This window comes from Strix aluco, chromosome 1 (assembly GCF_031877795.1).
Source record: "Strix aluco isolate bStrAlu1 chromosome 1, bStrAlu1.hap1, whole genome shotgun sequence".
NCBI classification, from domain to species: Eukaryota; Metazoa; Chordata; class Aves; order Strigiformes; family Strigidae; genus Strix; species Strix aluco.
The window spans coordinates 28,136,677-28,150,772 of record NC_133931.1 but is presented as its reverse complement, the minus strand read 5'-3'; positions in this window follow the sequence as shown (position 1 = coordinate 28,150,772).

Here is a 14,096-nt window from a genome sequence, read left to right as displayed (position 1 = left end):
ACATCTTTTGCAGATGTAATAAAAAGTAAGACTCAGAGACCAATAAGGCTGATAAGACTGAGAATACTTACAAAAATGTAATTTTTTAGACCACCAAATCTGATATGGACACAGTTTTTATAAAATCCCTCAGTTTTACACAAATAAATGAAGTTTTGGCAATATTGTTCACCTGATCTGTCTAGCCATGGTGACTTTTGTCACCTTAAGCACATACTTTGTATCATAATGTACACTCGTCATCTGACTGAATCAAACAAAGCCATATCCTAGTGGTAGTTAGTTTTCTTATGAAGCTATAATTTGCCACTAAACTGCAATTGCAAGTCATATTTTTCCCATTGCCCTCTGCTCCAATTTGATAGCTCTTCTCAGCAGATGGTGTTTCTAGAAAACAACCAGATTCCAACTGTTTCTACCAAAAGAAGGTCTGGATTCAAGGAAAAAAAGCATTTACTAAACAACAGTTACTACCAACTGCAGATTTGGTAATTTAAGCTGAACTCAGCTGACTTGTACAAAATAACAAATTGATTTATGGGCAAGAAAGACTTCTCACAACTCCCCACTCCCCAGCTGGCCAGTTAGCAACTGAAATAGGGTCAATGGTTTGGTTTGTTTCTTCGGAGGGAAGGAGAAAGAGAAAGAATGATAGTAGATTTTATCATAAGCCTCCAAAAAGAAAACAGAGATTTAACATAGAGAGGACTAGTAATTGGAGCAAAGTTTGTAAATTGCTACAGACAATACATAACATGAATCTAGGTTTAATAACAATGGCTACACACTGAAAACAAGACTATGCCAACACCAGGGAACTGAAGGATTTATGTGTGTAATAGAGTACACAAAACACAGACGAGGATGTTCGTTCTGTAGTAGGACCTCCATTGTAAGTAAGATGCTTCAGTACGTCCTGAAAAACTTGGAAATTAAAAAAGTCTCTTGTGGTTAAAAATTATCTATTAATTTTGCAATAAGTGTATTTTTTTGCTAAAGAAACTAATGGAGCCTTTAATCAGCAAGTGTGGGAAGTGTTAAAATCCGATATTGTGAGCACTCCTTTTATTGCCAATTTGAACAGTATGTATTATTTTACTTTTTTCTATCTGGGCTAACCATCTCCTAAAAGGTGAGTAAGTGGTACTTGTGGACCAGTCAGTTGAAAAGCCCTGTGATCATAAGACTATGAGATTTTCCATTTGTTTGAGTCACATTAATAACAGCTCAGCTAATTAGCAATTTTAAAAGGATCAACCCACTAACAAATTAAAAGAAGTATCTGTATACAAAGAGAGATTGTTCGGTTTGGCTCCAGTCTTGATAGTAATAAATAAAAGCATCTATTGTGTGAAAGCAGGGAAATGTCTCATCTGTAGTGATAGGGATTCATTTTGGAATGACACGGTCGCAGTTTCTATTTTCTCAGTGTTTTGTGGGGTATGTTTTGGTTTCTGCTTATTGAGAGTGAAATTTAAGGTCAGAGGCTAAATGATGTCAAAATGCCTTCCAATCATTTGATGTGACAAGGCAGCTGAGCTGTTCAGGATGTGTCCCAAACACTACGAATAGGTGGCGTTTAAGGGAATACTGTTGGTGGACTTACTGTTTGTCTGCAGCTCATTTTTCAAAAATAAAGTGACCATCAATGACATCTCTGAAAATATTGCCATATCCCTATACAAGTGGCAATGCTGTTATTCTAACACAAAGAGATTGCTGTAGAAAAAGTGAATCTAGAGGTATTGGCTGGATGCCACATTGCCCCAAGCACTGTGATGTCTTTCATGGATGCTATGAAACATTTCAGTTTGCCTTGGATTAGGACACTGGCAGTACAGAGCATGTGATCCCAGCCTCAGTAAAGCATTCTTTCTCTTTGGGATACAGCTATGGAGTGATTTTTCCTAGGAGATTAGATGAATCTAGCCTGGGCATCTGCAATACTTTTTTCTTTCACATAATGGAAAGCTTTTAATCAGCAATGCAACACCAGCTAGGAACAGGAGTCCTCTTGGTTTTCTCAAAGCAAAAACAAAGAAATCAAACCAAATAAAAAACTCCAAAGATCCTAAACTAGTTCCCTAAATATGCAGCAGAGAATTCATGTAACTTGGAGAAAAAAAGGGCCACATGTTCAAAAAAGAGATTATTACCACACATTCAACAATTATTCTACAGGCAAGCTACTTGCTGGCCTAATATTATCCTTATATCACAACTAAAAGCTTGTTATTTTTAACTTTTAATTGAAGTTATTTTTAACTTCAGAACTGCTAGTCTGAAAATATCAGGAGTACTATGAGCACAGTGCTCTCACTTCCATGGGGCTGGTATCATGCACTGTGGAAATAACAGACAGCCAAAGCCACAGGGCCTTAGTCTGTAAGCGATGCCAAGAAATTATGAAGTCAGTAGATTTTGTAAGTGAATGCCAGAACAAGATACATAGACTATAGCTCAGCAATTTCCAAGAGGAAGATTATGGAAATACATTGCTTTTCCTGTATTAAAAGCTATGGTGATCTTTCATTCAAAAAGCTCTGTCATTATCTGCCAATGCCTATGATGAGACCTTTCAGTCGTTGTTTCACACTGAGCGTGATAACCCATTGCCGCCATCAGTAATGCCACAATAGAAAAGCCAAAATTTTGGCTGGTGGATCTCCAAGGATTGATTTTAAACTACGAAGGAAGAGTCTAATGAGAGTCCTGTAGGTTTTGATTGTAGTTGAAATGATGTGCACAGTTATATTCTGCTAAGATAAAGAGAGAATTTCCTAATGTGATGAAGTTTCATTGTTCTCAGTTGAAGTATTTCTAAACTGTATGTTAGATAAATCATGATGAAGAAAAGCAAATAAAGGAAAGGTATTAGCACAAACAAGAGGGAAGAAGAAGTCCTGTAGGAAAAGTAAGAGTTCAATAGAAGTGACCTGAACACAGATGTTCATATGTTGGTGGTCTGAGGGAAGAAAGATTGGAGAAAGGGATTGGAGAAATAAAAAAAGTTTTAAAGCAGAGAAGAGGAGGAGGGTATATCTGAAATATAAAATTAAAACAGTATCATAAGTGTCTTCAAGTATTTAAATCAAAGTCATAAACAGATGAGTGGAAACTATTTTCTTTATAAAAAACATAGCTTAAGAGTGAAAATAAATTAGACCCAATAAAGCAACTTTTGAAAAATAAAAATGCAAGTACCATATAATCATATAATAATCACACAATCAAGCAACTAAATGCAACAAAAAAATCTTCTTCTCATACTAAGAATTATCAAGGTGAATAATTTTTAATTAGTGATTCAAACTCAGAAAAAAAATCACAAAGATTAAATTCAAAACAGATAAAGCATTGCTTTTCTCCTTCTCCTGTCTCTGATCTATTTACACCAACTTTTAAATGTAGAATTTACAAGCATAAGCAGGTCAGGGACCCAAAATGATTACAAGTGCAAATAAACAGATTCTACACTATCAACAATACAATTTGCTAAAAATCCTTTGATCAAATGTCTTTGCTCCTGAGAAGAGCTGCATAAGGCAACACGGAATAGGAAAGATGATGCTTTTCATTAAACCAGCTGATACAGCTGTGGCAAGCAAACCTGACTGGCTCCAGCTCCATTGATGCACCTAACTGGGCTCTGCAGGTAGCAGCTGGAAATCATTCCTGATTCCAGTCCCAGGTCGATTTTACAAGCTGCAGAGTCTTGTACCTTCCTTACTCTGCCAGGTCAGTGCACAATGAACAAGGCTAAATTCTGTCTAAGAGTCCCTGGAGTTTCAGAAAATTTGAAACAATCTCTTCAGTTTCATCTGAATGTGTGAAAACAAAATTGAAATGTATATAACATGTAGTTTTTCAAAGATGAGGTTACCAATATTGATTACAATAACGTGTATTTCTGCCGTTCTGCAGTGTGGGTGCATCAGGGGTGTGTATTCAGATCCTGCATTCCCAAGTAGTTCTGTTTTATGTGTACTGAAATGCTAAATGCTTGCAATTGTTTGCTGTAATATGCAAAGGCCATTTGGCTGGCATGTAGAACAGTTAAGCCTTTATTGTTACTAGATTTAACATTTTCAGCAAGGTTGAATAAAGCTATTATCAGTGAGACTTTCATCTGTTGTTTCAGTCATATAGCATAGGGCTTTTTAAGCAAATGCAGAGACCTATGCGTATTACTGAGGTTGAGCCCAAAACAAAGTTGTACCAGAAACACTAAGCCACTTAAGAACATGCAAAATTAAGAGCCTTGTCTGCTTCTGCGCCAATTGTTTGCAGTAACTCGTCCCAACAGATTTTCATGCAATCCCACTAGGAGCTAGATGACTTTATTTCCATCATGCATTCATCCAAAAATACTCTTTGAAGATACAGATCAGTACATCTGGTCACCAGCAAACTATATTTGACTACTGAGACAAATACAGTCAGGGGGATATAACAGCATCTGCTTTTATCTGGTACTGGATGATACTTATTCATTTAAAATGTAAATATGTCTTTGTATTGTAGTATTCCCCATGTTTACAATCCAGACTAAGGTATAATAGTACCAGATGCTGTAGAAACAAAGAAGATGACATGACTTCTCCCTCAAAGTCTGTAGAAATTCAGTACTCGAGTGACAAACGAAGGACAGAGTGATGATGATCATCCTGTAAGCACTAGAAAAAATATATAACATCATAGCGTTTTTAAAGCATTATTATTAAATATCCATTAGATTTTTATTTCCCTACTTTTTCCATCCAATTAATTGCTATTGTTTTCCTTCAGACATAGCCACTAAGGTGAAGCAAGTCTTACTGTTGGGCACAGATAATGCTTCATGTTTCATTTTGATGATTTTGATTTTCTTATCTAATTTCACCATCACCGTGTTACTCGTGCAGATTTAATGGAAAAATCAGATAGCCCATTCAGAGTGGGCATTCTTATTTCTCTTCCACTTCTTCCAAAGTTGTTTGCACTTCCACAGTTGAAGGCTACCTAAAGCAATAAAAACTACACCATTGCAATGACAGGTTTCAGTCCCAAACCATGAGCAGTAGGTGTCCAAATGTTTAACTTTGCTCTACAGCCTGCTGAAAAAAATAAAGATTTTCAGTGGTGAAACTGCTAGTGTTGACAGACTGGAATGCTCTTCAAGGAGTTAATGTCCATATATAATACTGACCTTAAAGTTTCTAATGAGCAGCTTTTTCCAGGCTTTCTTTTTGGAATTTATCACAGCTATTGCAGGCAGTCTTCTGTTTCAAAAACATGTGAACTTATCAAATATTTCCTACTATTCTATTTTTCCTTTGTCTTATGTATTCTTTAGTTTAGCTGTATTTGCCACTCCTCACCTTTGATATTAAATACCCTTTGGTAAAAGAACATATAATAGCAGTACTGGGTCAGGTAATTTGCTTGGTTTTAACAGGTTATATAATGCTGCTTTGAAATATGAAGGCTTTAATTAAATTTTTTTTAAAAATCTATTCCAAAACACATCAGATGTACTCATGACTTAAAATATGTAGGACTGCTCTTTTAGAAATTGTGATGGACAATTTTACTATATAAATCTAATGAGGGAACCTGAAAATATTTGGATCCAAATTTTGCTTTAAATTATAGCTCCCAAGGAGTAAAACTGCATGAAAGAAATTGTGGCCCTTAGTATTTCACACTGAGAGGTCTGTGTTTGCTGTCAAAATATATCTTTGAAGTTGTAATACATTCTGCATTTTCTCTAATGTGAGGTAAAGAGGAACTACTGCACTGGAATCCACTAAATATAGCACATTTTATGCAAACTGCTGTTGCATTTACAGCAATGAGAGAGAAATAATCATTCATACAAATAATCCTTTAGCCCATGCACAAGTAAATCAAACAGAGAGAGAGAGACTTAAAAAAAAAAAAAAAAAAAAAGATAAACTGTACCTCAGTGGATTGTGGAATAATCCATTTATTCTCAGATAAGAAAACATATAGTCGGTACTTATTTATTTATGTGCCTTTAGCTACATGTTTCCTCAAATTGGTCCTTAAAAATGCCCATCTAGTGCACAACATACTTTCTTTAGAAAAACAAGCTATGAATAAAGTTATTACTGGCAAATGCTTCCAAAAATTTTGCCAGGTCACCACCCAAGTCAAATCCCATTCTATCCTCAAACACATGTTAAACCAAGAGCAGGCTTCAGACCATTCCTGTGATCAGAACAACAAGACAGGACACAAAACAAAAGATGAGTTACAAAAGAGTGAGGAAAGTTATGATTAGGCAGGCTTATGAGAGGCTTAATAATTTATTTGGTATAGAAGAGAAAATCCTGTTGTTGTTTCTAAAGCTTTCTGCAATACTTGTTAATTGCTTTTTGGACTGTTTTTTGTAACTTTTTTAGGACACCTATGTGTAGTTAAAGCACACACACATGCACATAGACAATTTGAACTCCCTTTTGGTTCCTTCTCCTGTAACCTGCAGTCTCTGCTTTTCATCCACTTATCACATTATGGACCGGTCACACCTCTTATTTCACTATTTAAATTCCAAGATCCTTGCAGTCTTATGCCTTTTATAGACAGTGACAAGCAGTTAACAGATGTGACAATTAAAATAGCGTGACTTAAACTAATAAGGCATGTTAATATACAAATGCAAAGTGTGATCGAAGTGTTGTTGCTATGGAGGTGCAGCTATGACCAAACTGTCAGTGGGTATTGTGTTCTTAAAATTTAGAAATTCAGCACTTAAAGGGATAAAACCTTTTGTATGCCTCTTTCGGTTTCCTTGGCTGCCTAATGGAAGGAAAGGCAGAAGGTTTGAAATAAGTATACGGTGGGCATTGGGTACTGGGAAAAGTGACTTCCCTTAATTTTCAGCAGTTGCATCTCCCATTCTGTGACAAAGCTGCATGTCACTGGCAATACAGCAAAAAAACCCCTACGTTTATCGCTTTTATTTATTATCGGTCAACTTTAGGAAATGAGAGTGCCAGAATAAAAACAGAGACTATCTCTCTGATCATCTTTCAACAGAATCAGAAAAGCACTGATAGTCTCAACTACTGCAAAAGTGAGATTGACTGCTATGTAAGTGGTTACAAAGATTAGTGAAATGCCAAATCAGCAGTAACTGTATTTTCCACCAAAATATTTTGATCATCTACTCTTTTTTTTTTTTTCATTCTCACTTACTGAATTTGGTTTACAGCACAAGTTGAAAGGCCTAATCAGAAACAAGGCTCCAGGACAGCACTGCCCACCCAAACACACAAGCACACATTGCTCTCCTAAGAATGTAATCAAAAATTAAATGCTACGAATAGCTATGGCAAATAATAGAAAAAACAGAAATGAAAAAACAGCAGTGATTCTAAGACCCTACAAGTAATTACATTGTCCAGTTCAACGACTGAAAGTTTTTATTTTCCTTTTTAATTAAATACCTTTAAGAGATATTCCCAAATGCTCCATCTTTCACTACTTGATACCCTTGTTTTGATGTTTCTCTCCCACTCTCTCCTTCACTTCCCACTTGGGCAACACAACAAAAGTGTGATTCAAAGAAATGTGTGAAGCAGCAAAAGCAGTAGGATGCTTATGACAGCTGGATTTTGAATAGATTAAAGGAGGGTGGAATGCAGAAGCCACAGCAAAAAAAAGTAGGTTTGAGTACAATATGCTGCAACCTATTGTAACTGGAGGATTTCAGCTGTTTCAACCCCTGGGGTTTTGTCCTTGTTTTGAAAACTATTGTTATTGTTCTTTATATTATTCTTCAAATCCCTTGTGCCTTCATATACGCCAGACTTGATCAGTTTGCTTTGTACACAATCCTCTCTTCAACCTCTTCAAAAACCCATGCGAGTACACAAATCTTCCCCGTGGATTTGTCACTATTCCTAAGAGATGCAACCTGACTTTCATAACAGGCAGGTTTGGGCATGACTGGGACCAATCTGTGTTTCATAACAGAAGAACTGAGACACATGAAATTCATCATTAATTCAATTGCAATTTTGACATCTTTAGAATTATATTACTCTTTTTCCAACATGTCCTACGACAAGCCTCAGTCCTCTACACAGTGTGCACCACCAACTCTGAGAAGGCAGCGTGAAGCATGCACTGGATACCGTCAGAACCAAGCTGTACATTCTTACATTTATATAAAAATGCTGTTTCCATCACTGTGTTATATCTAAAAGAAATTAAAGCAACGCAATAGAGGTAGCCTCCAGTATTTAAGAAATTATGACTCAGACCTACAAAATACATGGAGTTTAAATTAATTTATATTTAAGGAGTTACTTCTAACAAAGTTTTTACACAATCAGAAGTATGATTGAGACACATTTTCCAGTTTTCTGGAGGATAGAGTTAGATGCAGCCTATATAATAGTTAATTTCCAGGAGCTGGCCTTCCGTAAAATAATGAGCACAGAGAAAGATCTGGCAGTACTAGGGAAGGGAAAGATCTACTCTTTTAAAAACTACCTATTTATAAATAGAAACACATGTCCTAAAGTCTTTATATAGGAAAAAGTCTGAATTAATAGGAAGCCTTTCCTAATTAAAAATTGCAGAATTGCTTCCCCCAAAATGAATGTGCATCTGGATAGCTATATATGATATAAAGTAGCATTATTAGTTGTTAACATTACTATTACCAGTAAATTTAGATGGGATTACTTACAGAATAAGACATTTTAAATAAACAAGATAAGAAGTACTAGTTGTATGTGAAGGATATCTTTACAGGAATTTTGTCACAGGCTCAAAGTATGCTTTCATTTTGCTCAGGTTGGGTACTGAGCACCATCCATCCCATCTTCGGTTGGTTCAGCAAGGGCAGTTTACAATACTGAGATTAAGACTACTAATTATTTTGTTTTTTCATGGACTATCTAGTTTTTACAGAACAGCCATTTGGTACCATGCTGCTCTTGGAACAAAGTAAAACACACTATGCAAAAATACAAAGATGAAGTGTTATCTATCAAATGAGGAGCAAATATATTTTTTCTCTATAACACCTGTTTGAAGAACACTACTGAAAATTTATCAGTGGGATGATACTGTAAGAGGCCCACTTCACCATGCTTCAGTGGTCTAGAAGCATGGTGGCATGGTTCACAATTTTGGCATAGCTATAAACATGTTGTAAAGATTGTTTGATAGCAAATGGATTAAAAGCAAGTCCAAGTTTCAAATAGCAGGAATTCACAACCACTTACACTCCACTCTGCTGTTTTTGAATCTGCTCCTGCACTGCAGCATTTTGTATTTCAGATCAGAGACAGAATGTTTTTTAATAATTCATGTCTCTGTGCAGAATGTTTTGTCATTGTTATTTTTCTTTAACATAATACAAAAATAACCTAGAATTGGAAGGGCAGATGTTCATCTGTGTATGTAAGCGCTGGCACACCTCTGATTTTTTTCTTGCAAACAGTAAGTATCTTGTGCTTATTACCAAAGGCAACTAAAGTTACGGCTACATCTAGGAAAGGTTTAGAGCTGTCTTGACCGCCTACCAGAAACAGTGTGTTTGTATTAGTAGAATAATCCATATATCAAATAATTTCTATTAATTCTTTTTTAGCCATCTAGGCCTAGTTTATGTTAGAACTCTTAAAAACATACGCGAAATTATATCTAGGCAAAATAATTTGCGTAAAAAAAATGGAGACGACAGAAAAGGTGATATTTATAAGAACAAAGGTAGATTCATGTGAACTGATAAATATTTTATATAATTATTAATTATATTTTAGGTTTAGAACATACAGTCAGTCCTGATCAAATAAATAAAATAGAGATGCAACATTATGCAACAAACTGACAGTGTCTTTTCATAAAGCAACTTGAAATAATTTTCATATATTTTCCAAGTATATTTTCCATAAATGCTTGTTGTTTTTATATAGGCAGATACTGCTAACAGCTCCTTCAAAGGTCACACTAGACAACTGTAGAACTGAAAAAGGAGACAGAACTTCCAGATTAATTATATTTCCAAAAATACCATTTCTGTATTTTATCTACAGTGTATTTATTATTATAATTAGAAAGGAACAATTTTGCCCAGAAAGAGAAAATTCTCTAAATAAAACCTCATATTCATTAAAGGCTGTAGCTAGTTAAATGTATGCACCATTACAGATAGAGCAGAACACAATCTTTACTTGCCTGGACACTTACTCTTACTCGTATTACTTTACTGTGGATAATTTTGTACACTAACACTAGAGCAGTTCACAAATCCAACGTTAACTACAAGCTATACAAAAGATTCACATGTTCTACTGCAGAAACAGTTGCCTCATGGATTAAATTCATTACATTTACAGAACAGGTCAAGTATATGCCGTAGTATATGTCCTCACCTGAATCTTTCTACACACATACTTATTCTTGCAAACAAATCTATGGCAATTTTGAATATATGCCTTTTGCCTTACTCGGGAATATGTTTGTTTCATGCCTTGCAACATGCTGACATCCACACATTTGTAGGAATCACCAAAGTCTCCAGTTCCCAGAGTCTGTACTTCTGCCCTAGAACTTCTTACGAGTCTTTTAAGCACTGGAAGCTGCTTGCTCCTTCACATCCTCTTTTCTGGCACCTAGCCCCTTCCCAGTCTCACTTAGTGGTAACGGGATCCTGGTTAGCTATTCTCTCTCCCAGCAATATCATCTTTCAAATACGCTTGAGGTGTACTTCCCATTGTGGCAAAACAACAAAAACCTCTGAATACTCGAAGATGATAAACAATATCCAGCTTTCTGTGATAATTAGTGCAGAGTCAGATTGTGGGTGATTTGACAGGCTGGAGTGGACCTGCTCCTCCCCACCCCACTCAGCACAACTGCAGCCGGCTCCCATCCCCCCCCCTCCCCCCGTGCATTTCAGCAGTGGCCATGAGAAGGCAGCGATCGCTAACATTCAGTTAAGTGCAAAAGGAGACTGACAAAGTTGCACCATCTGTAACGGGAAAATCTGGAGTTGTCTTCACAATGAAGTGCTCTCTCTGCATTTTTGCTCATCATTCTCTCTAGGAATTTGAAATAGAAATTTTTTTTATAATTTAACAGATTTATACATGTGTCTATACTAGCAGGGTTTCATGCCAGTAGTCATACCTTTAAATGCCTCAGAAAACTCATGTCCCTGACAATCCCTGACAGCCAATCAACACCGAGAAGGTTTGGCATCACTCCTTCTACTTCTTCCAAAGTCAGGTAGCACAAACCTCCAATTACCTTGCCACCATCTAATGCCTATTTAAAATTCTCTTCCTCTACCTTGCAAAAGACAGTCATGATTGACTTGTTTCCAGTAATACACAAAACACATTAACTGCTCCCATGGAGGGTTGGATCTATAGACCCTTATCCTAAATGTCTAGAAGACTGACACCATCAGCAGACTCCATGTGGTTAATCTCTTTCATGTGCACCATTTTCCAGAGATCATTTATGCCTCTACCCATCTGCCATGTCATGATCTTTAGGCTTTCTCCAATCTGATTTAACCATCTGTTGAAGCAGTCCCGTGTGGTGCTAGGAAACACTGGTTCCTTCCATGTGCTAATGATGCTATCATAGCTATGCAGTTTACCACTGGCTGGGAGTTTTGACCTTGCATCAGCAGACGACTTCTCCTATCCTATCATCACAGAATACTACATAGACCCCTCTTGAGATATTCAGGCAAATCGCTCTCTGAAGTGCAAAAGGCCTGTAAAAACCCTCCTATCAATCCTTCTATACTGTTAAGATAATTCTTTGACACAGAAATTGCTGCGTCCTTAATTTCTGAGCAAGTATTCCATTAGCACTTTGAAACATCTCAAAAGAGAATTTTATTCAACAGGTGATAAAAAGATCCCAGGAACCTGACAGACCTGCTCCTTTAAGCTTCTTGCATGAGTGTCTTTTCTTTGTCCCTCTTGGCAAGTACCTTGACTTTTTGGCAGGATCTGTTATATCTGCAACAGAACTTCTTGACTGAGATTCCCCCATCTTTATTGTTCTTTTTCCCTGGCCAGACAGAAAGTTGTTTTGCAGCTAGATTTCCTAGTTGCCATCTTGCTTAACAGTATTGCGAGTAAATAACCTCAAGCCTTCCTAATCTCTCCTGGCCTTTCTTCAGCACCTCGTTGAAGTGCCACACGCTTGTGGCAAACTTTCTCTCTGCTCATCTCAGAAAAAGTTTCACTATGCTTGCTGGGCCTTGTGGTTCGTACATCTTTCAGAGTCATTTAATGTTACAGGGAAAAAGTTTGTTATTGACAAGACATCTGCCCTGGGTAAGCTCCACTACTGAGATATTGCATTATTTATCCAGACAGAGTGGATCATATGCCTGAAGCCTTGCAGGTCTATTTTCTACTTAGTTTATACTTTAATCTCATATTGCATGAGGGTGGAGATACGGGAATCTTATCAAAATATTGCAGTCATCTTCGTTGTTTCCCATGCTGTATTACAATGTGCAGGTTGTATTCTGCACACATTTGTTGTTGTTCTTCAGTTACTCACTGACCATCCTGCTTCTGCTGAAGAGGATGAAGTCCTTTTTTTCCATGCTGTGTATCACGGCTTGAGACAACAGTCCCCTGCTCTGATGCTCCCATCCTCTGTGTCCACAGGATTTTCAGGAATTCTGCACTGTCAAGCTGGTACTAAACTTACTTAATTATCAGTCAGTTGATCAGGAGAGAGATTATGCTGTAAATGTGGTTAAAAATACCTTTGTGATTAACAAAAAAGCTGTTTAATACATTTTCCAACATCATCAGCTGTGATAATGATTTGCTGAATATTTGGGAAAGATAAATTTTTTAAATTCAATTAATTTTTTAAAAAAATATTTATTGAACAAACAATTTTATTACCTAAATTAGTATAATGAGTGTTAGCAAAAGAGAGGAGACTTAAATTAGATAATTGGCTAGCATGATTTAAAATGCAAATATTTAGAATATACCTAGCAGCCAATAACTGCCTGAATCTGTTAACAGAACTGAACAGAACAGGAAACGTAAATCCCTTTAAAATGTGATTAGTGTCTATACATGGGAAGAAATGTTTGCTACGGTTTGGTGTGTTTTATTCTCTTCTCATTTGTTGCTTCCTTAGTGTTAAATAACTAAGACAAAGGTACATCTGAAGAAAATATATTTTATTGTGAGACATGAATTTGAAACAAATCCCAACCAAAAAACTAAGACATTTGAAAAACCCAAGCTAACATGTAGAATTTCAAGGGAACATAAAATTTTGTTTTCAGAAGAAGCATATAATTAATTATAACTCAGGCCATCTACACAGAATACTATTTCCAGAGAAGCCCCATGAGTATTTGTTATGTTTATAAAATATCCTTTTTCCAACCTTCTTTGTATCACAAACTTAAGGTCCAGTATAACTTTTTTGATTTTAAATGTAAAAGTGGGCTGGGGGAAGACAAGTCCTGATCGTCCATGTGGACACAAGTGTGGTTGTTTATCTCTTGTACTCAAGGTTATGTCCACAAAGACAAGGGCATGAACTATTAATAGTACCAGTACAGCTGAGGATCAGTGTTATATTTTCAATAACCAGATTTGTTGATGGAAGAAATAAAGGTAGTACTTAAAGCCAAATATGTCTTTAATGTGTTGATTTTGAAGTCAATGTCATCTGACCCTGCCATCAAATAGCTAGTGAAACCTGGAAAAGTTTTGCTTGGCTGTAGCTAGTTTCCCTGAAGCATGAGGTCCCGCAGACCTGGGAAGAGGCTGAGGCCTAACTATGAGCAACTTATTATGTGAAAAAACTTAAGAGTGCCTTTAAGTGTCTGTTGTATTTTTCTGTAACTCATTGTAAAGGAGAACACAATTTTAACAAAAGTAGCATGAGTTATCTGGTCAACATACAAATCATTCATGTGTTTCCTGAACTGAAGGCAATACTTTTGTGGATAGAGCAAGTTAAACACAGCTTCAGGTTGTTAATTCTGGTCTAAAAATATGTTACACCCAGTGCTGGGTATACCTGAAGAACAATGTGTTTAACTGGATGTGTTTCATCCTTTCTAA